This window comes from Paramisgurnus dabryanus, chromosome 14 (genome assembly GCF_030506205.2).
Source record: "Paramisgurnus dabryanus chromosome 14, PD_genome_1.1, whole genome shotgun sequence".
Lineage (NCBI taxonomy): Eukaryota > Metazoa > Chordata > Actinopteri > Cypriniformes > Cobitidae > Paramisgurnus > Paramisgurnus dabryanus.
This window is the reverse complement of record NC_133350.1, coordinates 27412156-27435252: the sequence shown is the minus strand read 5'-3', so window position 1 is coordinate 27435252 and position 23097 is coordinate 27412156. Positions and strand designations below refer to the sequence as shown.

The window sequence follows — 23097 nt, the reverse complement described above, 5'->3', positions numbered from 1 at the left end:
AGCGCTCTGATCTAGTCTGCCTGCTCTGCTGCACACTGTCCTTGGTAACGTTGTATTTAAAGTACATTTAATAACAGTGAATTAAAACTATTAAACTAGTCTTTGCACATATCCCTTTTTTATAGATGGATTTCAAATTTTTTAAGGATCTCAGAAAAAAAGTTGAGAATGTATATGGTTAGTTACTAAGTATATAGGCTGCTTATGTTTTGCTTATATGTATTTCACTGAAAATTCACATCAGAAATTCATTGATAGTCACATAAAATGTGAATCCTTAATCTCTTGCATTACAATATGCTTATGTGTGATAATTGTCAGTGCAAAGACAGAAAGAGAGAGCGAGAGAGAGAGAGAGAGAGAGAGAGAGATCGCTTCCATATGGCAGATGGGAATTTGTTCTGCTAGTAAAGTCAAAATTGTTATTTTTTCTTTTGTAACTTCATTACTGGATTACAGCAAACATATTTTGTCTATTTTTGGATAAGAGAAGTGTCAATGTCAAAATTTGCTATGTTTCAGTTTCAAAATAACAATACATAGAACACTTAAAAAAAAAAAAAATAGTTTATAAAGCTGCCGTAAATGAAGACAAAATATCAGCAGGGGACCACGATACCTCTGAGTTGTCCTATACGCGGCGCTTCTCGTCCGGTGTGCTACCCCATTTGGATTTGGGGTTAGGATGTCATTTTTATATTGGTTTCTAAAAAAAGTGTCTTTCGCACTAAGTTTTTCCAGTAGTTTTAAACTATTGTCGCTTTGGGTTACAGTTAGTAGCCTGGTCCAACCAGACTCTCGTACATTCATTTCATTTCTACAGAGAGTCTGGCCACGCTCCATTGCAAAGCGTTACTTCCGTTAAGGAGGGTCCATTGTTGAAGTTTAAAACTATTGGATCTGCCCAGAGTCACTCAGGATCTGCCATAGCCAATCGCTAACGTGTGGTCGTGACGTATATCATGCGCCAAAACCGGCCAGAAACAACAAGTCCAAATGATCAGACAAACAAAACTTAGCAAACATTGTTCTTGCTCCGGCTTTAACTTCTGTATATTCGGCAGTTTTGCAACAACGGACCGAATAGCTTTTCTCACGTCTTTCTCTGCTGCCATTACTGAACTACAACTCAAACTGACGCACGACCTCAACGTCATTCTTCTTATCCACCCCCATCTGTTCGCTGATTGGACCTGCAGATTTTTGCGAAACTCTACACAGCAGACCCAGACGTAGTACTGAAGCGAAATCAAAATTAAGCGGAAGCACGTAGGAGGGCGGAGCCAGGCTATTCAGTTAGAGGTTTGGGTTAGGATGTCTGAAATGTAACGTTCTAACCCCAATGTTAAAAAAAGATGAAAAAGAGAAACCAATATATAAAATTACACGAAAAACAATTTATAGAAATTTGTGCTAAGTGACACGAAAAATATATTCTTGCTCAAGAATGACACGAAAAAAGAAGAGGAAAATCGTGTCCATGAATACGAATAAATAAATCAAATACTTTGTGACTCTACCACGAATTTCCTTGAGATTGGGTTGCATTTTCAGGTCCCCAAAAATGTCATTGTGTTGTATTAGGGACAAATCCGCATTACACATTTTCATGTTTAGTCTAAAATGGTGTCGTGCAAATGACCCCAAGTTTATACCATGTGAAGCCATTTAAATAAGATGGCAGTTCCGTGCAAAATTTAAATACTATGAAAAAAATACGTTTTTAAAGTTTTAACCACACTAATATCTCAGATATAGTTGTTTCTTTCTCATACATTAGCACAAGAATGAATATTGTATGTTCTTTAAAGACCATTTGTTGGGTATTATTGCTTCTGGTTTGTGCCTTTTAAAAAGATTTTCTACAAAGTGTGTTGTTTCCCAGAAACTTGTGTTCTTGTCACATCCATAATGCAAGTTTATTTCCAACATCTAAAATAGAAAGCGCATATAGACCGATACATTTTGGTAATAAACACATTTTGTATCTTTTAAGTTTTTACTATAATGTCACAGGTGGTATTTCTCAAGCGTGGTTTGATTTTCAGCCAGGAGGTCGATCTGTGATGGTTACTTAGATCTTCTGTTGGCTAGATCTTCAAATGTCCTTTCATTTGATTCAAAGCCAGATTTACTCATTGCCAGGTGAGCATTTACCAAACTTTTGTATGCATGAATAAAAACTTTTCAGGAAAACTTTTTCATCTTCTCAGCGAGCAGTCTGTGGTTAGCAGAGGTGTGGGCAGAGACCCTCTGATCTGGGTTTTGTGACTGAAGAACTTTTGGATTGCATTGGGATCGTGTAGCCTGTGAGTCAGTCAAGCTCTCATTCATTAAGAAGCACCTGTGGCAGTATTGTTTGTTTAAGCGTATTATACTGACGTTTATTCTTCAGTCCTATTAGCCAAACGCTTTGATCAAAACACAGATCGCGTGCTCAGCATTCTCGACGGATGACAGTTATAAATGAAGGTGTGTATGTGTGAAGCTTACAAATCTCCTTTTTGCGTGCATGGGTTTGGCCTCGGGATCCTCCTACAGGTGTACTTTAGCGGATCGCCATGGTGACTCAACATTTGTACCAGGATCCTGGGCTCGGGAACAGGAATGTACTTTCTTTATATAAACAGGTTTCGGTTGCAGATTAATTTGGTTATAGATTGATCATGAATGTTAGTTTGCAGTGCTTGACAGCTCCGCCAAATTATTACTCTGATTCAAACGCAGCCAGACATTTAAGAGGCACTCCATCATTGATGTTTTGAATGGATAAAGGTCTGTTCAAAGGAGTGCAAATAGAAACTATGGTACATAAAAGAATCAATTGTGTCTCATAGACACTAATAAATTAAATGGATGGCAAATAGACACGTTTCAAGAGTTTAAGAATTGCAACCAACTGCGTGTTTTCAGATTTGCCAAAACCCAAAAATATGCAAACATTTCTTAAGAAATTCTTCATGCCATGCACATTAAATTTATAACTTTGTACTCATACCATATGCTACAGTTTGTTTCTATTTTCCTTCTGTGTTTTTGGGGAAACAATCGTGATAAAGTTAATACCATATAGGTCTCCTAAGCTAACAGTACCTAATATCTGACCAATACAGTATTAAGTAATTCCTCTGTTTTTCTACTGCAGCTGCCCGTCACTACATCTTTTTCCAAGATTCACAGTGGAGATGAGAGAAAACAACAGCGTACTGTAGTGTGACTTCTCACCTTTCATGACCTGCAGCTGTTCTCAAGTGTCAAAATCTGCTGTTTATGAACAGGTTTTGCAAAGAGAATGTTGCCTTGTTGCTATTGCCCAAAAGGAACGCGAGCCTCTGGCGTGTCTTTATCCACGCAAGGTTCTAGATATATATATAAATGAATCTACCTTACCCGAACACTCCCTCTTACCACACCTGAATACCTGTCGTATAAACGTTACTAATGAGATTGTACTGCCAATTACAGAGTACATCGTGAGCAGCTGAGCTCAAAGAGTTTGACCTTTAACACACATTAATCAGACATCAGTCAAAGTCAAAATTGCAGCTATATTTATACTGTACATCAACTCAGTCATCAGTAGTTATCTTATAATGATAAATACTGATGATTGTAGGCTTTTCGTATAGTATGCTTTGTCTTTTTGTCTTTTGTTTGCTAAGGTAGCCATTAGTGTTGCTTGTATGCTGGGCTAGGGATTTGTACAATCCTCAAGTGTTTAACTTTGGTGTGTAACACAAACTGTTTGTGCAACAGACATCAATGACATCAAACAAATGAGTGCTGTTAATTTTTAGAGCACCTGTAGAAAAACTGTAACAATGAAGGAGAGAATGTAGACATATCTAAAGACCAGGGTATCATAGAGACAGGGATGGGCGTATTCACCTTGCAACCACCCAGAATACTGTTAACAAAATGGATCTCAAACTGGGGAGTATCATACATTGTATCATTTAATATGTTTTGTTGAATTTAAATTCATTAAGTTTAAGATTGTTTTATGTCAGTAAGTTTTTTTGGGAGGGTCCGCCAAGGAATGCACCCTACACGGGGGGGAATCCACGCTAAAACGTTTAGGAGCCACTGCTATAGCAGGTGCCTAGCAATGTGCTTACAACCATTTCGAGCATCTTAGCAACCCCGTTAAGCACCCAGAAAATAACTAAGAAAACCCTAGAAACTGCATTGTCCTGGCAACCACCTGAAACATCCTGGCAGGAGCTAGCAACACCCTGGATTTACCCAGTTCACCTTAGCAAACAAATAACAACATGCTAGGACCACTCAAAACATCTTAGCAACCAGACCACTCAAAACATCCTAACAAGAGCTGACAACATGTTAAGAATGCCATCGCAACAACAAAACAACACCCTAGGACCACCCAGAACACATTGGAAACCACATAGAAACACTCTACAATTAGCCAGAACATATTTGCTACCACGTAGCAACACCCTAGCAACCACATAGTAACACTCTAGAACACTGGTTCTCAACTCCAGTCCTCGGGCTCCTTATATGAAACACCTGAATCCACTCATCAGGCTCCTGCCAGAATGTTTGAAATGTTTCCTTAATTAACACACTAACAAGCTGATGAACTGCATCAGGTGTTTTATATATGGAGAGACCTAAAATGTTCTGGGAGGGGGGGCTCGAGGACTGGAGTTGAGAGCCACTGCTCTAGAACCACCCAGAACACCTTAGCAACTACAAAGCAACACCCTAGAACAACCCAGAACATTTAGCAAAAACAGCAAGACCCTAGGACCACTCAGAACACCTTAGCAACCACATACAACAGAACATCTTTGGAACACACTAGCAAGATCTAACAACACCTTAGAACCACTCAGAACACCTTAGCAACCACATACAACAGAACATCTTTGGAACACACTAGCAAGATCTAACAACACCTTAGAACCACTCAGAACACCTTAGCAACCACATACAACAGAACATCTTTGGAACACACTAGCAAGATCTAACAACACCTTAGAACCACTCAGAAAACCTTAGCAACCACATACAACAGAACATCTTTGGAACACACTAGCAAGATCTAACAACACCTTAGAACCACTCAGAACACCTTAGCAACCACATACAACAGAACATCTTTGCAATACACTAGCAAGATCTAACAACACCTTAGAACCAGACAGATCACCTAAGCAACCACATAGCAACCACATAGTAGTACCATAGCAACCACATAGCAACACCCTAGAACCATCCAGAACACCTATGCAACCACTTAGCAACACCCTTGTTGGCCCAGAACATTTAGCAAACACAGCAAGACCCTAGGACCACTCAGAACACCTCAGCAACCACATACAACAGAACATCTTTGCAAAACACTAGCAAGATCTAACAACACCTTAGAACCAGACAGATCACCTTAGCAACCACATAGCAACACCCTAGCAACCACATAGTAGTACCATAGCAACCACATAGCAACACCCTAGAACCATCCAGAACACCTAAGTAACCACATAGAAACACCCTAGAATGACCAAGAACATTTAGCAAACACAGCAAGACCCTAGGACTACTCAGAACACCTTAGCAACCACATACAACAGAACATCTTTGCAACACACTAGCAAGATCTAACAACACCTTAGAACCAGACAGATCACCTTAGCAACCACATAGTAGCACCATAGCAACCACATAGCAACACCCTTGATGGCCCAGAACATTTAGTAAACACAGCAAGGACCACTCAGAACACCTTAGCAACCACATACAACAGAACATATTTGCAACACACTAGCAAGATCTAACAACACCTTAGAACCAGACAGATCACCTTAGCAACCACATAATAACACCCTAGAACCACATAGCAGCACCCTAGCAACCACATAGCAACACCCTAGAATGACTACGAACATTTAGCAAACACAGCAAGACCATAGGACTACTCAGAACACCTTAGCAACCACATAGAAACGCCCTACAATTAGCCAGAACACCTTTGCAACACATTAGCAAGATCTAACAATATCTTAGAACCAGACAGATCACCTTAGCAACCACATAGCAACACCCTAGCAACCACATAGTAGCACCATAGCAACCACATAGCAACACCCTAGAACCATCCAGAACACCTAAGCAACCACATAGCAACACCCTTGATGGCCCAGAACATTTAGCAAACACAGCAAGGACCACTCAGCATCCACCCAGAACACCTAAGTAACAACATAGAAACCCCCTAGAATGACCAAGAACATTTAGCAAACACAGCAAGACCCTAGGACTACTCAGAACACCTTAGCAACCACATAAAACAGAACATCTTTGCAATACACTAGCAAGATCTAACAACACCTTAGAACCAGACAGATCACCTTAGCAACAACATAGTAACACCCTAGAACCACATAGCAGCACCCTTGCAACCACCCACAACACCTAAGTAACCACATAGCAACACCCTAGAATGACCAAGAACACAGCAAGACCACAGGACTACTCAGAACACCTTAGCAACCACATAGAAACGCCCTACAATCAGCCAGAACACCTTTGGAACACATTAGCAAGATCTAACAATATCTTAGAACCAGACAGATCACATAGCAACACCCTAGCAACCACATAGTAACACCCTAGGACCACCCAGAACTCGTAGCAAACACAGCAAGACCTTAGGATCAACCAGAACAGCTTAGCAACCACATAGCAACACCCTAGAACAACCCAGAACATTTAGCAAAAACTAGTGGACCCTAGGACCACTCAGAACACCTTAGCAACCACATAGCAACACATTAGCAAGATCTAACAATATCTTAGAACCAGACAGATCACCTTAGCAACCTCATAGCAACACCCTAGCAACCACATAGTAACACCCTAGGACCACCCAGAACTCTTAGCAAACACAGCAAGACCCTAGGACCACTCAGAACACCTTAGCAACCACATAGCAACACATTAGCAAGATCTAACAATATCTTAGAACCAGACAGATCACCTTGGCAACCTCATAGCAACACCCTAGCAACCACATAGTAACACCCTAGGACCACCCAGAACTCTTAGCAAACACAGCAAGACCTTAGGATCAACCAGAACAGCTTAGCAACCACATAGCAACACCTTAGAACAACCCAGAACATTTAGCAAAAACAACAATACCCTAGGAGCGCTCAGAACACCTTAGCAACCACATAGAAACGCCCTACAATCAGCCAGAACACCTTTGCAACACAATATCTTAGAACCAGACAGATCACCTTAGCAACCACATAGCAACACACAAAGTTAAACCCTAGGACCACCCAGAACTCTTAGCAAACACAGCAAGACCTTAGGACCAACCAGAACAGCTTAGCAACCACATAGCAACACCCTAGCAACCACAAAGTAACACCCTAGGACCACCCAGAACTCTTAGCAAACACAGCAAGACCTTAGGACCAACCAGAACACATTAGCAACCACATAGCAACACCCTATAATGACTCAGAGCAGCTTAGTATCTACCTAGTAGTTTACTTTCAACCACCCAAAACACCTCTGCAACTACATAAAAAATATGCTGACACTCAGTACACCAGCGGCATCATGCACTGTCAACACCCCAGGATAGCTGACATGTAAAAACAAAAACTATTTTTACTAAATGATTATCATAAAGAAGCAGGATGATTATTTACAACTCATTTCTCTGGCGGGTTGTAAGCAGTTATCCTGCCTTTGTGATCTTAACAGTCGGTCTACACGAACTCTAAATCAGACATCTGACTCTCACGTGACTCACACCTGCGACTTACAGGAAACCAGAGGGAAACGTACAGGGGTCTCTCTTTCATGTTTCTTTGAACATACACTCCCCATATACTGCACACACATTTACTCATGCACCAGCAGCTGCATTGAATATATTCATAAACATGACTCAGTGACAACTTCTATCTGACACTTCAGACATTTCAAAGGGTTCTTGTGATCTGTCCTTGGGGCCAGAACTGAGAAAATCAGACTTTTTTTGTGCCAACAATCCAGCCCATGCTGGTAAGTAATTTGTAGTTGCGAGCACTCTGGCTGCGCATCATGGCTTGATGTTAGCAGATTCAATTTGATAAGAGCTAGGAACCTCGTGTGAACAACATTAGTCAGACCATTTCACAATTCAGATCATTGAGGGCTTTTTTATTGGCTTTATGAGCTTTCTATTCCTATTAAACTGACTCATTTTTAAATTACTATCTCTAAGAGGTATGCAAGGGTTTGGATCTCCTCAGCGGCTGTTTGTTGGTATTTGTTTTGTAACTTTTTTCACCGCAACAGCAAAAGAACAAAGTCTTAAAGTTGGATCTTGTTTTAGTTGGAAGGAGTTAATAAGATAATCGGAACTTTTTTGTCCTCTGGAAGAAATTTTCATTGTCGCAAATTGCAAAAAACTCCACCACCAGATAACTCACCTTATTCATCTTTAACCACATCAGAATATCAGAAGAGTCTCACTGAAATGAGATTAGAAATCAATCACAGGGATCAGAAGATCGTGAGTCACTACTGATGGATGGGTGGTGCAAATATTGGATGATCATCTAATGTATAATGAAGAAAGATTAAATGCATTGAATCTCCTGTTGGAATATCTCCCATTTGTTTATTTAGGCAGAAGATCTACACAAATCAGCAAAGGATCCTGGAAAATAACGTGAAGCTGGAAGGAATGTTTTCAAAATCTCCACAAACATTTCCCTCCATTAGGATGAAAATTCATTAGGAAAGAACTTGACCTCAAAACCCAGAAGTCTGATCTCTTAGAGATATAGGATCTCAAAGGCCTTTGTGAAATCATAAATCTTTAAAGAAATGTGTTTTACTTTGTGACTGTGGTTTCCAAATGATTAAAGATAATTAGTCTGAATAAATGACATTCTCTCTCTCTCTTTCTTTGTATGTGTCTGATGAGTTTGCATCGCCTTATGTCAAAGCATACGTGAGCATCACATCTATTATTAGGGCCTGTGATATATATTTATTTGACCAATTAGATAGCAATGCAGCTAAGGCTTGCGTGCTTCTTTGGTGAAAATAGCTCCAATACAAGCTGATGAATCATTAGTCACTGGCTCCTTGCATAAGCCTCCGGTGTTGTTTGTGGGAGGTGATGAGCCTCTTGTGAAATACGACACTGCTGCAGTCAGTTTCAATCCAAGATTACTGCTGAAATTGCAGTGTTTAGCTAAGACAAGATGATCTTGAATCTAGGTACTAACTAAGGGGACAATGCACTAAAAATAAATTATGCCTACTGATAGCATTGCACGTTGCATCTGTATTATTTCTATATGATACTGTAAAATCATATCAACATATATTTTATCGTTATTTTAACTTAAAGGGCACCTATTTCATTGCTAAAATGTGTTCGTGTGGTTTATGGTTAAAAACATTACTTTCCACATGCCGTAAAATTTTGTAGCTCCAGATATCCTCAAACGCTCTGATTTTGTACTAAACTAATTAAATTTGAAAAGCGCTGTGTCCCTGATTGGCCGGCTAATCTGAACGTTGTGATTGGCCTGAATACCTCTGACGTCAGCCGGAAATGTGACGCTCCTTACAGTGTTTGAAAGATTCGGTCACAATGCAATGCTAACAGGAGTTAACTTACAGGCTGAGTCAGAAGTGGGAGGAATTATGATAATGTCGGTCTTTACTACATCACCAATCCCAGGAAGTAAACTGTTGCCTACAATCCGTGTATTTGTTGTAGTCCAAGAAAAGAGATTTACGTTGGAGACGATATCTCGCGTCATTGTTTACTTTGGGGTGTGTACCTTTTGCATATCGTTAACATGTACTAATACACACTTAAACACCAAAGAAAATGTAAAAACGTGAATTGGACCATAACAAATTAAGTTGAACAATTTCAACTTGTTTTTCTAAGTTATGTCAACTTATCACAAGTCAAAACTTAAAACAGTAGGTTGAATTGACTTGCATAAATAAGTTGTTTAAACGTCATGTTTAATTTTTCTTTTACAGTGAGTCCTAAATAATTAATAAGAGCGCAAACCCCTTAAAATTGGTGCTAAATTCAATTTGCAGTCTGCAGTTGTTTTAAGTGTTAAGAGTTTGCTATGGTGGATGCAGACGTCCACACTATAAAAAATGATGTGATCCGGAAACATAGATGAATTAATACATACCTATTTTTTTTTAATGCGTGCACTTTTAATCTTTGTACAGCGTTTCTTAAATGTGTTAGCATTTAGCCTAGCCCCATTCATTCCTATGGCTCCAAACAAAAGTTTTATTTTGTGCCACCATACTTACTCGTGTACCTACTCATGTAACAGTCTTTAAATAGGGAAAACATGGAAGTGTTTGGTGGCTTCTAAATTCATCCCTGTTTGGATCCTAAGGAATGAATGGGGCTAGGCTAAATGCTAACACATTCATGACATGCTGTACAAAGTGCATGCATTGAAAAAAGATAGGGATGTATTCATTCATCTAAGCTGAGGTAAGAACATAGTAAAATATTGAAAAAATTGTGGTTGTGGTGTTTTCCTTTAAAGGGATAGTTCCTGAATAATAGGGTGGCCATTCGTGCCAGTTCGCCTGACACCTCCCGAACATGTTTTCGGGTGCGTTCTCCGGAAGTCGCGTTGCTCGACCGCATACGTCATCGAGGTTCTCACATTTCAGTTAAAATACATTCGAAAATTAAGATTTATTTATTTTAAGACAAACAATCATTGTAGTTTCATTCTTACCTTGAAATGTAACAGTTGCTTTTCTGAAATTAAACCCGAAATATTAAACCTTGATGACGTATGCGGTCGACCAGCGCGACTTCCGGAGAACGCACTAGAAAACATGTTCAGGACGTGTCCGGCGGAACTAGCACGAATGGCCACCCTACCGAATAATGAAAATTCTGTCATTATTTACTTACCCTTAAGTTGTTTGTAATCAAGCAGGAGAAAGAAAATAATACTATGGAAGTGAATGGTGCCCCCAGATCTGACATGAACAAAGAAAGTTATACATGCTTGCAACAACTTGAGGGTAAGTAAATAATGACAGATTTTTCATTTGTGGGTGAACTCCACTTTATATGACTTGTATGTCCAATTTGATTAAATAAAAAATTTAAGACTACCAAGTAATTTTCTGTGTCTCCATGTGAGATATTGATCTGATTGGTTTATACACTGGGGAGCATGCTATCTGATTGGTCTCTATCTATAAAGCCCGCCCCACACCTAATCCCAATGCCAGCCAAAGTATTGAGAAACGGGGAGCCCTTGGGCAAAATTCCAAGCAGAGTTTTTGGGCTCTACAGGAAGGGGACACCACACAGAAGGCTTTTCTAGATAAAGACATAATTATGTTGTTTTTCATTGTTCCTGTCGCCAAGTGTCTTGCAAACGGCCACATTGTAAGAAGCAATTGCCCAGAGTTCCCACCCAGTATTCCCAGGTATTAAGCTCTTCATCAAAATTTGATTAAATAATTCTGCCATGATAGCTAGAAAATGTACACAGACTTCTTATTTTGTGGTATTTTAAACATGATATCATTAATTTAATTAAATAATGTATATGTATTAAGTAGCACTTGCATAAATATGAGACACATTTGCTTAAATACACCACATGCAAAGATAAAGTGTGTCAAAAAGAAATTCAGGTGTTTTTTTAATAAAGCCTGAACACAGCATGCAAAAGTGCCATAAATGTTTGGTGAATTTGCCCTTGACTCATCACAAATGAAACATGAAAACATTTGTCAGGGATTTCCGAGTTGAACCATTACAAAATATTAGTCGGGGACTTTCACTGAGACAGACTTGAGAAATCGATACAAGCCAGTCGGGATGCTGATCTGATGTCTGTAGCACAGGAAATCATGTCTGAAAGTAATTAACAGTGTCGAGACTATATGAGACGGATCAGACGGCCATCATAACGGGTCGTCTATTTTTACCGGGACTGTCTAAATTCTGTTTACACCGTCTGGAAAGTCTTGCCCCTTAGCAGTCCTGGCACGCGTGCCTGGGTTTTCCCGTAGTGAGTCACCGGCTGACTGATAAACTTTCTTTCTCCCCTCTACCCTTGTGATGTTTAACACTTATTCTCCTTCCGCCTTTCTCTCTCTCTCTCTCTCTCTCGCCCAATTTCTCAGCAGACCAGGGTGTGCCGACAAGGAAGAGAAAGAGACAGACACTAAAGTGAGTCGCAGGGCTGAGCTGAAGTCTGGGAGACTGGGAGGAGACAGACAGACGGACAGAGAGAGTCACACACGCACATGGGCGGGCTGTTGTCTGACTGTCTGAAGCGTGCAAATCCATGCAAACACATGCAAATATTTTGCAAATACATATTTATTGCGAAATGTAATAGTTACCCTCAGGCTAAACAGTGGGGTGCTTCACTAAAGAACAGTTGTGCTATGGGGTTGCTTTTTTGGTTTATAAAACTCGCATTAAAATGAAAAAATTAGCCATGCTTTACCTTTACATGTCAACCTTTTTTTTCAGTATACAAAACATCACCTCCACCACATTTCAAAAAATGTTTTTTTTTGTTTAAATACCAGAAGCATGCATGTAGTTAGTGTTGCATTAAAAAATGGTTCTCAAACTGGGGGGCCGCCCTTGGGGGTCACAAAATAAGTAACACAATTCATCATAAATTCTGTGTAATTAAACCTCAGAAAAATAAGGCTACTTACCAACAGCACTACATTGTATCATTTTGTATGTTTTGTTTTATTCAAATTCTAAGTTTGAGTTCGTTTTATGTCATGAATTTTCTTTGTTGGGGATGGGGCATGAAGGGATGCACCTTACACGGGTTGGGGGGGGGGGGGTGCACGCCAAAAAGTTTGCATTAAAGAATCTGCTAAAACTGGGGCTTAAATTGAAGAAACACCCTAAAATGTTAATAGGTTCCAGTTAGACACTTCAGTTATCTGTTATTATCTCAATATGTTTCATTCTTTATCATTGTGCCTGAAACATCCTATACTCATACACACCCGTCTGGATGAACAAACAGACAGACAGAGCGTCAGTTCCCTCCTGCACGTCTCGATGTTTTTGTAGTTAACACCCAATATTGAGTCAATGCTCGGAGTTCACAACAGCCCTAAATGTTTGTTTTCGGAGATTGTGTATAACAGCATGGACCAAGAACAGAATGTTTGTAACTCTGCAGCATGCAGTGGGAATGCTGTGTTTCTCCTGGCAGAATGATTATCTTTGGGAATATGATCTGTTGTGAAATGTTTTGGCAGGATCTGTGAACCGATCTGAATAAACATGCACCGTGTACTGTATCTTCTGTTTTTATTGTGTACCTTAAAAGAAATTTGAGGAATTTGTATAGTAAATATAGCAAATCAGTTTACAACATTGGCTTTGTCCATTGTGAGATGCCTATACTTGGACAGCATTCATAGCCGTAAAGCCGTACAGGCACACTTCTGCTGTGAAAACTGTATTTAAACATTTGCATGTCTAAAAAACTGTCTGTTTGCGTTTATCATTGGCTGTGAATTCACTGCAGGCTAAACGGCATTCGTCTAACTGTGGGTTCACACCAGATGCGAGTTCAACGATTTGCGCGAGTAGATTACATACAAAGTCAATGCAAAGACGCGATCAGACACGTCCTCGCGTGGGACGATGTGAATGAGGTGATATGGGTGGCGTGTTTGCCGCGAACACACGCACTATAAAATATTTAACTCGAGCGAAAAATTTTAAAAAGTTAAATGCCTTATGCTACGTACACACCAAACGTGGGGCGTCACGTTACTTGCTCTAGATTACTCGCGGGATTTAACTTCATGTAATGCGAATTTTTCGCTCGAGTTGAATATTTTCAACGCGTTTGAGGCGAATAGCGTGTGTTTTCGCGGCAAACGCGCAGCCCATATCGCATCATTTGCATCGGCCCACGCGAGGACGCGTCTGATCGCGTCTTTGCATTGACTTTGTATGTAATCTACCCGGGCAAATCTAGCGTCTGAACTAGCGTCTGGTGTAAACACACAGTTAAGTAATCTAGAGCGAGTAACGCGATGACCTGCGTTGGTGTGTACGTAGCATTAGATAAAGGACAAAGCAGGAGCAATGCTGATTATAAGTATACTGCGGTTCAATTTTTAAAAAATCTATAAAATATTCAATCTGTTTTCATAATATTTGTATATCTTTGCGTTTAGTATACATATTAGTGTACCACTTTCTCAGCTTTGGTCAAAAAACTTCGCATCAAAGATATAACAACATTGAGCAGTGCTATTACTATATAGGGGACAATGCAACACTCCACATGGCCCCAATGGCGACAGAGATCTGTAAAAAAAAAAAAAAATGCAGCCTGAGGTTCAAGCAACTTGGTTATGCAAGCAAATCCAACCAAGTTTTTTAAGTTTTCACTTGTGATAAGTTGACATAACTTATAAAAACAAGTATAAATTGTTTAACTTAATTTGTTAAGTTTATTTGTTAGTTAGAAATTTTTCAGGTTTAATTGTTGATTAGAAACATGTTGTTTAATTGTGATTTTAGAGATTTGTCTTACTCATACAAAGTAGATAGGACATTATTTTGCATGACTGAAATAACTGCCCTGAGGCGTTGCAAACATGGCTGCATATTGTCGCAACTTCCCTAAAGGGATTTGGTTGTTATGTCCAATGTGATTAGCATGAGACAAATGAAGTTGCTGCTTATATACTGTATGTAACATAACAGTTGTTATATCAGTGAACTTTGAGGATCAGTTTTATCAAGAATGGTGTGTAGGATGGTGCATAACAAAATTGCATAGAAATTCGTTACTGTTTAATGAGGTGGCTAATTCGTATGAATTTATACGATCTCGTTCATACACAAGAAATGTAACTATTTCTGCACGTAGGTACAAACTGAATGCAAAGTCACGAATAAATGTGAATTCACGCAGGGCGATGCAAATGACCCGTATTGGGTGGCGCAATTGCTGCGAACGCGCGCTATATTCACCTATATTCGGTGAAAATATTTAAATTAGTGTGACACGAAGTTGAATCCTACGAGTAATCTAGAGCAAAGAACGTGATTTGGTGTGTGTGCAGCATTAGTACAATTTACTTTTTGTTATGTTATATTTAGGCATTGAGCTTCATTAATTTTTCTAATAATCACAGTTTTGTACGAATCACATTGTATGATGTCACATGAAATTCATGAGTCCAGAGTGTTTAGCTCATGTTAATGTTCATGTTAATATATGAAACAACACGCTCAAACTTACTAATTTAGTAGCTTTTAGCTTGAACTGGGTGCCGAATCCCTCAAATATGGTGATATTGTGTAGCATTAGCAAGGACAGCACTCGCAGATCACTTACAATCTAGGTTTTTTAATCACCAACAAGTGAACTGCGAGTGCTGTCCTTGCTTGTACTACACAATGTTCATGTTAAACCAAACAAACACACTACAACAGATGCCACTGTGGTTGTCTGGGTGAAAATCGGGGGATATCGGATGAGTAAAAGCCAGCTGCTGGGATGGTGTATGTGCTCACAGCCAAGTAGACTCTCAAGACAGGAAGGAAATTCACACACAAGCCAACCGATTAGTGACCTTTGCAGAACTCTGACAGGAAGGCAAACTGAGGAAGAAAGTAATAAGGAGTCATTCCCTCTCTGGAGCAAAGCTGCTGAGCATTCAGTACTGTACTACTCTGATTCAAAGCACTTTCTGCTGCTCCTAGATGGATTTTAAAAAAAAAAACTTATGAAAATTAACCATGGTTAATAATCACACGGGAAGATCTGAATCAGTCAATATTTAAAATTGAAGAGTTTTACAAGAGCAACAGTTCCTGATAATGATTCACTTATAAAAGCTACATTTTCATTCCAAGGAAGTGTATGAGGATTACTATGTAAAACATCTTGGCATGGCAACGCGTTTTGCCTAAAGTGACGCGTGCTGCTGCAGTGGGAAACATGCTGCAGACTTGAGAAAGCTGACGTCTGGTATATGCATGGTTATGTAATGGTGGATCATTGGTGGGGTTTCTGCTGAGCTGCATTATGAGATGAGTGTGTGTTGGAGAATGTGTGTGGTCAGCAGCAGGTGTGATTGCAAAGTGACACTGTTAAACGACAACAGCTGCATGTCTTCTTTAAATAATGGGAGGGCAGAGATTTGGTCACACCTGGCTGTTCAGGTCCGCTTGTACAGCTATACCATGACATGAGCATTTATATTTGAGGAGTTCAAATGCAAAACCCTCTAAGTGCACCTGACGTTTTCTTGTAAATGAGCGCTTTTTTATCAGGCTCGTGTTTAGTTTCAGTAATTTCACTTTGATGGCAATGAAAAGGTTATTAGTTAGTTACTGAAATGCCTTATTTTCACCAGCCACTTTATGGTATTTAACAAATTTGACTCTCTTGCTGCAAAACCCTCTAAGTGCATGCAAGATTTTTAAGATAAAATCCTTTACATGCTGGTAAATGATCAAAACATCAGCGCAGAAAGTGATGAGCTCCCTTTTGGGTGATGAGAGTGAAACGGTAGTGACCATCAGTGTTACTGCAGTGCAGATGTTCAAAGGATTTTCTGTCTCAGTTCTGTTTTCTGTGGAAGCAAGAAACTCATTCATGTGAAAATGCACAGTTACTTGCAGTAATACCGCTGAATACATTTAAAGGTCTTTCGATTTGAATTTAGTTCCCATGTCTGTGAAAACACTTCTTTTCTCATTTAAACCCAGAATGGACTTAATTACACTTCAAAGTACCAATATAATCCTAAAAACAAAACAAATGAAGAATGAACAAACAACTTGTTTTGGCTTTTTATTTACACCACAACTGTGTTTTAGGGGCCTGAAAATGGAAACTATTGGACACTGGTTTCATAGTCCAAGTGTTTAAAAACGATACCGCCTGGCCCCTGTGTAAACTCAAAAAATGCAAATTCATGAAACCGGTGAAACCATGTATGCGTATGCATATTACATGTGACACTAGCTGGGTTTTCATCACCCCGATTTCATGCACATTTTTTAGTATTGCATAAGATACGAGTGATGGGAACGCCAAATTTCATTCACAAAACAGTTTTTACGCTCACTTGAGGTGGTTTTTGACTTATGCGAAAAAGAGTAAAATGCGAATAATGGGAGACAGACATGTATTTGCCGAACAAATTTTGACGTAGTGAACATTAAAACCACGTGATTGATCGTCTAGCTGTTTCAACAACATGATGTTGTTTTTACCATATATGGGGCTCAATGTCGTCGCAATGCCCTTGCATCAAAAATTTTGCATTTCTTCTTCTGTACACAGCATTCAGTTTTGCAATTACAAGTTGCACTGCTAATAAATGTATAACTTGCCAATCGTAATTAAATGCAGTCCTGTCTTCATTTTCTAAGCATGCCTTGTTTTATTTACTGTTGGTGTAAACAAATTGGTGGAGAGACTTTGAAAAGATTTGCTTCACGTTTGAATGGAAATCCCACTATTGCTGACTACCGGCCTGGCATGCATAATCTCAGATTGTGCGAATGGGATCATTTAGACAACATCTGTATACTTTTGATGTGCTGTTGTCAGGTAAACGTACCCTAAAACTAAACTATGAACAGTATTTAAAATCTAACTGAAATACTACTTGGGTTCTTGGGTGTCTGTGGCACCTGGAAATGTGACCCACATGCCTAGTCGGCAACCCTGTGATCATTCCTTACAGTGGCTGTTATATTAAGACCACAAGACCAAAATGCTGTGCATTTGCATTTGCATGCTGTATCCACACCTATAAGTGTTGGTATAACATCTACAATCAGCAAATGAAATATAACCTAAATGCATACATCTCAATAAAGCAACTGCTCTTTTTGTTACTGTTTTTTCTTTTTTGAGTCACTCTCAGAAATATTTTAGTTAACATAATGTCAGATTTGATTGTTTCAGCGTGTGGCTCTATACTTATTTCAAAGGCTGTGACATTTATGTGGGATCAAAATGTAGGCATGGACATATTTTAAATAGACAATGAGGGAGACACACTCCTGCTTTCGGAATATGTCGCCTTTTCCTGGGGTGGATTGTGGGATGGGTACTGGTTGGAGTTTATGATTTAAATACAGACCCTCCCACCACATTTCTCCACTTAGAACCGCTGAGGTGACGACTGCGTTGTTGAGGCCGTTCCACCGCACAACCCATTTCAATCATCAGCGTCTATGTGTTAAGTTTATTCATTTCCAGCAGCAAGCTGGTTATTACTGTTGAGATGGTCGCGGGTGGGAGCAATTTCTCTCCAGACACTTTTCCGAGCCTGTGGTGTTAGTGAGTAAGCCAGGAATCTTTTCGTGTCTGTGTGTGTCCATAAATAAGCAGATTAACATGGTTCCCAGTCGTGACCGCTGTACGTAAACCTGTCTGGAATGTTCGGCACTCTGCAGTTTCTTTTCTTCACCTTAAAGAGAGAGCGTCTCTCAATCGTAAGACTCTGGAAATATGCTAAATATATTCTGAAGTATTACATTCTGGTTTCTGCATACTGGAGTTTCGGGTAGCAGGAGCAATTGTGGGGCAACTGAATGACTCACTTTCCAATGCTACACTTCATTCCCCCCATACGAAACCATACACACTGCCCCTCCCATCTTCTCTTTGTTGGTCAGAAAATAGGGATAACAAGTGGGTGTGTGCGCGTGGCAATGGGGTCGCTGCTATTTTTGGTGTCGGTAAGTTGCATTAAGTCAACCCAGCACTTGAGGTCGGGGGCTCGAACTCTTTGATCGTAATTATAACTCACAAACTCTGGACACATCGAGCTACCAATTGAAATGCAACATATAAATTGTCTTTGCTGCAGTTTTGTCATTCTGACATCTTCTTTCTCTGAAAGAAAAGCTTATCCTGCATTTAGTGGTTCGTTTTGTGCCGGGCATTTACAGTAACTGTATAGACGCTTCTAGTTCTGAGAAAAGATTAGCATGTGAAGTTCCAACTCAGAGTTTTATTGAATATTAGCTGAATATTTCACAATTGCATGACCTTTGCTGAGGTCAAGTAAGCTGGATGGTGTGAATGCAACTGGACACAAGGAGAAAAGCTCCAACTCTCTAACATGACACTTTTTTGATCCACAGCACTCATTTGCAAAGAAAATTTTACATGCACAGAAGACGACGTGTATAATTTCTGTCACTTGAGTAACCTAACAAGATTTCAAAAATAATTACACCTTTCAAGCAGGTTTCCTAAACACCGCATCGTCCAAAAGTCAGTCCCGCCCTTAACACAACGGCAGTATAAAACCAGTATACATTTCTTTAATGTGTTAGTGTGTTAAAAAGGTAAATGAATGTAAAGGCCAAAGTATGGTCCATTTTTTACGAGTAGGCGAGTGTCCACATTTGACGTAATTTTCGTAATCTAAAGAATGCGCGCATGCTGTCTGCACACCATCGGATTTTGTAAACTCTGCGTACACTGTACGTGTACACCGCACATGCGTGTACAGGAGTATGTAGTATAGGCCACGAGCGATATTGCAAATTGTCCCAATGCGCATGCGTCGAACGTGTATGAGTCAAATGAACTATGCTTTGCTAGGCTGTGCATTCGACTGTGCGCGCACGCTTACGTATGCATAAAAAAATGACTATACCGAGGGCTTAAGAATAAAATATTTTTTACATTCAAGTAACTGGATTTTTCTAAACTAATTATTTATTAACTAAAAAAATTATCATTTCACCATGCATTAACATCCAGTCTCTTTTTCAATCTGCACAGTTAATCTGAAAAGCATCATGAATAACACTTTGCTATGCATCGGTACAGCAAACAGAAACCGTCTCTGTGTCCTCCCTTTACAAAGACTCGTTTCTGCAGTTCAACTTTAACCACCACACCCTGTAACTCCCACAGTCTCCTTCTCTCGCCCCATTCCACAGCCCACCCAACCCCTCCAACCAGCTCTCTGCTGTGGCTGCAGTTTGTGACGGGTGAAGTTCAAATGAGCTGCATTTAAAAATTCCTTTCAACTCCGCGGGTCAGTCAGACCGGTTGGCGTGAGCGTAAACCTCACTCTGAAACGTCCACATGAAGGCCTTGTGTCATTAAAGGCTTCCTGCCGCTTTGCATGTACCTTTCAATTAACTGCCACCTCGAACAAAGACTCGTGCACATGGGGGCAAACAATGGCTTCTGTTGTGCAAGTGAAGCCTGAGGTGAAATTCCACTGTTGGTTAATTTCAGTCAAGTGAGAAAGATCTCAGCATACGAGAGGGCCGAGAGAGGACGCCTGGGTTGCGCGACATTTGTGTCGTTTATCTGAACGAAGGCATGCTGTGTTTGCGCGATAGGGTTAGGGTTACTTCAAAAGAGTTCATATATATATAGTAGACAAATGTACGTTTTCTTTTACATGCATAAGATGCATGCATATAGCTTATTAGAAGGGTTGTGGGGCATTTGTTGGTAGTCTTTGTCTTTTTCCCATCAATAGCAAATATTAATGCCATATCTGAGGAAATGCATGCATGCAATGCATAAACGACAGCATGCACATTTACAGTGTGCATTTTGTGTAAGCACTGAAGCATTGCAAACTTCAAACATACTGAAACCACATACTGAATAAAATGCTTGCATGCATATGAACAGCTTGAAGTTTATTTATTGTGTGAAGAATATACTGCATGTGATCAGTATTCTTAATGATCATGCATTGTAAAAATGCAGCATTTTTGTCATATCAACATATACTTTGATTTTACTTTAATCAATTTTAACTTATTTTTATATGTAAACGTTTTTTAAGTCAAAACTTTAACTTCATGCTGCATTTTGCAAATACTATACGCTTTAAAATATAGCAATACTCTTACAATAAATAAAATGCATGGAAACTTGGTGTCTGTTGCATAAAAATACTTGAAAGCTTAAACTGTAGCAGTACCGTAGACACATACTAAATATTTAAGGCTGACTGAAGTGTGAAGTCATAAAAGACAATTCAATTACCAGTAGAAAATGTTGCCATGTTGTGCTTGTTAAAGCTTTGAATAAAAGCTCTGCCAGGAGAGAAATCTTGCCCTTGATCTCCCCACTGTAAATGACTTGAAACAGAATAGAATTAATTTTTCCGGGTTCGGCCGTGCCCATAAGACTAAATGAGACCACCCATGATCCAGGGTTCCTTTAATTGTTACCATGTTAATGCGCTCTGATTCACACTTAGTAGTAACCTTCCTGACTGTAATATCCAGAAACCGTGCCAGATATTATAATATTTCTTTCCTGAGTCAGTGCACACCGTGCAAAAAATCTTGGCTTAGATTCGATTCTGTTTATTATCTATAAATATCTCAGTCGGATGTGGTTGCCCATTTTGGTAGTGATTCTGGAAAAGGCCATCTTTCGCAACACCTGATGCATCATTTTGTCTCCTCTTGGGATCGTCTAGCACTTCAAACAGCAGTGCGTTACTGAGCTCTGGAGGAGGTCATGATGAGTCATGAGGATTGGGTAGTGCTTGCGTTCACGTCTGGCCGATCTTTTTAGATTAAGGCCCAAATTAGCAGCAGCCCTCAGAAGATCTCAGAAGTGCAGGGTTAAAACAGGAGGCTTTACGGCAACATTATCAATGTCAGTGGAACAGAAGATTACGTTTGGCCTGATTTAACCTGCAGCATCGTCAATAGAAATAGCTTAAATTCATTGGCAAAACAAGGTCAAGGATTTGGTTCACAGGAACACAACTGATCAAATGAAAAAGTTGAATGCACTATAAGTACATTACAGTTATGCCTTTGGCAGATGCTTTTGTTCCAAAGCAACTTATTCTGCATTCAAGCTAGATGTCTTCTCGGGGCCAAAGGAATGTACCCAAACCGAAATGACCCGAATCACTTTTTATCCGAACCCGATGTGCATGAATAATTTTTTTTAAAGATCCGACCCAAGCTAAACCTGAGAAAATTACACTTAAGAAATGCTGGGCCATTATTTGGGTCATTTTAACCCAGCAATGTGTTCTGTCCAATAGTTACCCAGCCCTGGGTTAAAAACAACCCAGCATTTTTTTAAGTGTAGACCTGAGTCCGACCCCAACCATTAGCAATTTTTTGAACCCGGATGTAAATGGCACCAACATGTGTGCAGTTTGCACATGGAAAGAAACCCCATTGGACTCGCATCCAATTTGGTCCCAGTGCTCCATTTATTTTCCTTTGTTATCTGACGACGACAAGGTAACCAATAAAATGTGTAGGGCTGCAACTAACAATTATTTTAATAATCGATTAATATGTCGATTATTTTTCGATTAATCGATGAATCAGATAAAAAAACAAAAAACAAGAAAAGCATTCATTTCCAACCCCTTCAAAACAGAACTAAAATCTTTAGAAATTGCACAAACATGTTGCTCCTTGAACATACCTGAACTGTTAAAATAATAATAAAATAAAATAAAAAGACTAACACAAAAAAATACAAATGTAGGCTTTACATCTGCCAAATATACTTTTTTATGATGCATTTCCCATCAAGAAGCCTCTCCTGATGGGATCAAAAAGATAGTACACGAGTACACTCTCAGAAATAAAGGTACAAAAGTTGTCACTGGACAGTACCCTTTCAAAAAGGTACACCTTTGTACCCCAAAAGTGCATATTAGTACTTCAAAAGTACATATTGGCAGTTCAAAGATACATATTTGTACCTAAATGGCACATATTAGGAACTTTAATAAAGGGTACTGCCCCAGTGACAGCTTTGTACCTTTATTTTTGACTTCATGTGTTTTCTCAGATCGGATAGCTATCTCATTTGTTAAAACTGTTCCATTTACATTTGGCCACATAAATGCGTCTTGTGAAAACAGAAAATGCGTCTTCTACTCCCGCGAAAAATTTATATATATATATATTAACGTCTCTGCGTCACGCAACACAACGAATCGATTATGAAATTCGTTGCCAACTCCTTTAGTAATCGATTTTTATAGATTTAATCAATTCGTTGTTGCAGCCCTAAAAATGTGCATTCAAAA

General features: G+C 39.4%; 1 long non-coding RNA gene across 1 annotated transcript in view; it reads left to right on the top strand.

Annotated features, from left to right (window-relative positions):
- LOC135719270 (uncharacterized) overlaps positions 1 to 12795 on the top strand; it is a 79403-nt gene extending 66608 nt beyond the window's left edge. The window contains exon 3 of the long non-coding RNA XR_010521054.2: positions 12193 to 12795. This is a non-coding gene — a long non-coding RNA (uncharacterized lncRNA). The remainder of the gene's footprint in view (positions 1 to 12192) is intronic.
- The last annotated feature ends 10302 nt before the right edge of the window (positions 12796 to 23097 follow it).